We start from the raw sequence: 3656 nt of genomic DNA, 5'->3' as shown, positions 1-3656 counted from the left end.
CCTGACAAACTTAGTTTAAAGCCCGCCGGAGGAGGTCAAGTGATTACAGCGGCCAGTTTGGATCCAAGTTAGAACTTTCTATTTTTTTTGCGGAAGGTCAAAACCAGGAGGCTTTCTTGTTGAGTCGAAAATTAGATGTTTGTTCCTAATGTTGATTTCATCCCACGCTTTCCTCCTGTGTGCTTGCTGTTTGTGAGTGAATCCTGAATTCAGTCTGTGTCTTGTTTCCTCACACTTTTTGCAAAATAGTTTATGGGAACACATTTTTCAATATAGTGCTCGTGGATGGTTCACTTTGGACATTTGTCATTCATAAATCATAGTGCTAGTGACCACTCAGGTCATGTACTGTTGTGTCCATTAAGAAGATTACTAGACATTTTAAAATAGGAGAACAATGGATAATAACAGTGAGGATGATGAATAGTACATTTCAGGTCAGAGTTCTATGATTCATGGTAAACTTTGAACATTTTGGAATACTTTCAAATCTACAGAATGAAGAAACACTATTACCCCACAAGCAACAGGTGGACAAACTTATCACCTTATATATGTTAAAAAGCTGAAAATCCCCTTCTCTGGTATTCAGCCAACTCTGTGTGTCTAGTCACAGGAGATTCCTGAGCAAAATGACTATATTTTACCTCGTTCAAGAACATAAGGAAACAGACAATTGAAAAAGATCATTATAGCACATATATTAAAAGTTTTCCCTGTAGTAAGGCTCAGATTTGCCACAGATGGTGGTACATCTCCCTTGAAGAGTGGCGTAACACCTCCTCAGTTCAGAAGCAAAGGCAGAAGCTAGTTGAACGGAACCAATCATCTGGCCTTGGGGTTTTTGTCCATTTTTGGGCTTTCCTACTCCAGGTTCAGTATCAGCCAGTCAGAGGGGCCTTTGTTCTAAGTTCTGAATGGGCAAATGGATCTTCTGAGCCTCTGCTGTGAGGGTGAGTCATCACAAGTAGGTGCTTCAGTGTTGAAGTTCACTAATTAGGTACTGATGACATCTTTAGAATTGTCCGTCCCCTGCTGCTGAATCCCAGAGGCACCCACGTTTCTGCCAGTGGGGATGCATGAAGTTGACTAAATGCTGATAGTACCTTACAGCTACAGAGCTGCACCAAGTCCTAGCTCAAGCCAAAGTACTCTAAGGCCTGAAGCAGGATTCTCAGACACTCCCAACCTGCCTTGCCAATAAAGTAAAGCCTGGGTGCATCTACACATTCATTAATATGCTGTAGGTACTGCTCATTAAGTTTAGTACTTGCATAACCTGGTACTAAATCAATGAGCAGTAACTGGCACTACTGCAGTAGTGCTGGCGCATGGGTTTTTAAAGACACTATCTGTTCAGTAGCCCAGTACTACCATGCAGTAGCATATTAGGATGACTTTTGACCGGCATGTGACTGTGCAGTGTTATTAGCCTACTGTGGAGTTAGCATCTCATGTGGACACACCCTCTGATACCATAGGCATATCTAAAGCACCTTTAACCTGTCTGTGTATTACCTCAGGACAGATATTTAAGGCACTACCTTTTGTTGTGGGAGATGTGGATTCCAGTCCATGGTCATAGATTTGAGCAAGTATTTGAATCTGTCTCTAATCTCACAGGTGTTCTCTGATCAACAGATAGTTGAGTATATCAACATGTGGGAAGCTGTTTTCATTTTCTGCAAACTGGGATTAGGCATCTCACTGAATTCAAGGCTCAATTTGCCAAGCTGAGAAAAGTACCTGCTTGACCAGAAACAGGCAACCACATGTAGCCAGGTCACCTGCTTAAGTGCTTGAGCCTAGTCCTTTCCTGGCTAGCTTAAATGGCTCCCTGCTCAGCTGGAGACTGGGTACCTGCCTTAGCTATGATTAAGGATTCTACGATGTGGCAGGATGTCGTGGAATTAGTTGTTGCAGTGCTGAGCCGAACACTGAGCCAAAGTACCACCAAGGTCCTAATCATAGGCGTTTCACATGGTGGTGGTGAGGGGGCAAGCTGTAGCTTAGCTCCTGGAGTGCTGATATCTTGAGTCTTTCGGATACTTATTGGCATTAACTTGTTTCCTTTTGATGCTGGTCTACAGGGCCTTCATTCTCTTCTAAGTTATTGCACATGAAAAATGAGTGAGTACACTTCCAAATGCTGCTTTTTAGTAACTTCCAAAATATTATTAGGCCTTTGGGACAGTTCATTTGAATCGTTTTTTGAACCAAGAAACACTAACTCTGAAACAACAACTGGACAAGCTCACTGGCATCATTTTTTTTTTCTTGACCTTTTGCACAGTGAAAAATAGATGGCTTCAAATTTACTATTTCCTTCTTTGTGTACTTCATCATGGAATAGATCTGAAATAACCATTTGGGTAATCTATCTTGGATTTAAATTGCAGTCTGTCACCATGGTATTGGTGCACCTTCTGTGTAAAATCAATAAGTGCTAATAAAGTCTCTTCAGAGGGTTTCAGGTTCTTCTTTTCAGAATATAAAATATCTGCTGGAGAGAGAAACTTTCTTTGTCTATTAGTTTCAGAACCTGTTTTGTTCTTGAAATTCGGGCGTGTATAATAGGGGTTGTAATCCATTTCTTGTTGGGGTGGAGAGGTTTTTATCAAAGAAGGTGTACAGTGGAAATGATTTTGAGAGGCATGCTGTATACAGACATTGAGCGTGCATAAGAAATTCTCTCTCTCTCATTTCATCACAGTTGAAAGTTAGTCGGACTATTTATTGTTTTTTGTTCAATTTTCCATAGCTTACCTGTTAACATTAAAATAAACAGTTTAGTTTATAAGCATCAAATCCAGGGCAGAGGTGCTTAGTGTCTAATGAATCTATGTAATTATCCCCTGATAAATTCAAATGTACAGCATTCTCAGGGTATTTCATGCAGCAATACCTCTAACTGCCACATTAATCCTATGAAGCTATGTCCTTTTTCAAACTTTTTAAAAGTCAGGCTGGATAAAAATACTCCTTCTGCTGGATTAACTCCACAGGTAAAAGTTCAAGTGAGTAATTAGTGACTGTCTATGTTTTTGAATTATTTTCCTACCTTGTGATAGTTGAATTATTAACCTTTTAAAATTTTGAAGTATACCACCAGGCAGATGCAGCCCCACTTTCTAAATCTACTACAATTTTGGATGTGATCACTGTACTGGGGCTATCTGTTCTCCCATCCCAAGACACTGCATAAACTCCTTGGCAACTTAGAACATAACCTGTGCTTCCTAACATGCAACACAATGTTCACTGAACCCATTGATAGAAGAAGCATAGAAAGAATTCAAAATAATATTAAACGTGATGTTAGAGTTCAGTAACAGTTGCAGAGAAAAAGCTCTTCTAGCTGAGCCCATCAGAGCACAATATGAACTAAGACATTGTCTTGGAAATTTGCTCTGTTAGTGCTGCCAGTGCAGAGGCTCTCTTGTAAGCATCATAGTAACAGGCCCTGCACGTGGCCTTTGCATGACCTCTGGGCCTGTCACTCAAGGGTGACCTAGTTTCCCTGTCAGACGCATGCCCAGTGTGAGGGAGGATAACAGTGCGCATGCCCAATTATGTTATATAATCAGACTAGAAAGTTCTGTGGAGTTTACATTCTGATTGGCTACCTAAATTCTGATAAAAGCCTAGTGAGCCCC

At 40.7% G+C, this 3656-nt stretch overlaps 1 long non-coding RNA gene across 1 annotated transcript in view; it reads left to right on the top strand.

The window, feature by feature from the left end:
• Positions 1-3656, top strand: part of LOC109287846 — a 25622-nt gene that overhangs the window by 18517 nt on the left and 3449 nt on the right. The window lies entirely within an intron of this gene.

Source organism: Gavialis gangeticus, unplaced genomic scaffold (genome assembly GCF_001723915.1).
Source record: "Gavialis gangeticus isolate Ggan-Ray unplaced genomic scaffold, GavGan_comp1, whole genome shotgun sequence".
Taxonomy (NCBI): Eukaryota; Metazoa; Chordata; order Crocodylia; family Gavialidae; genus Gavialis; species Gavialis gangeticus.
Note: the sequence above shows the minus strand (reverse complement) of the source record. Positions and strands in the feature narration are given on the sequence as shown.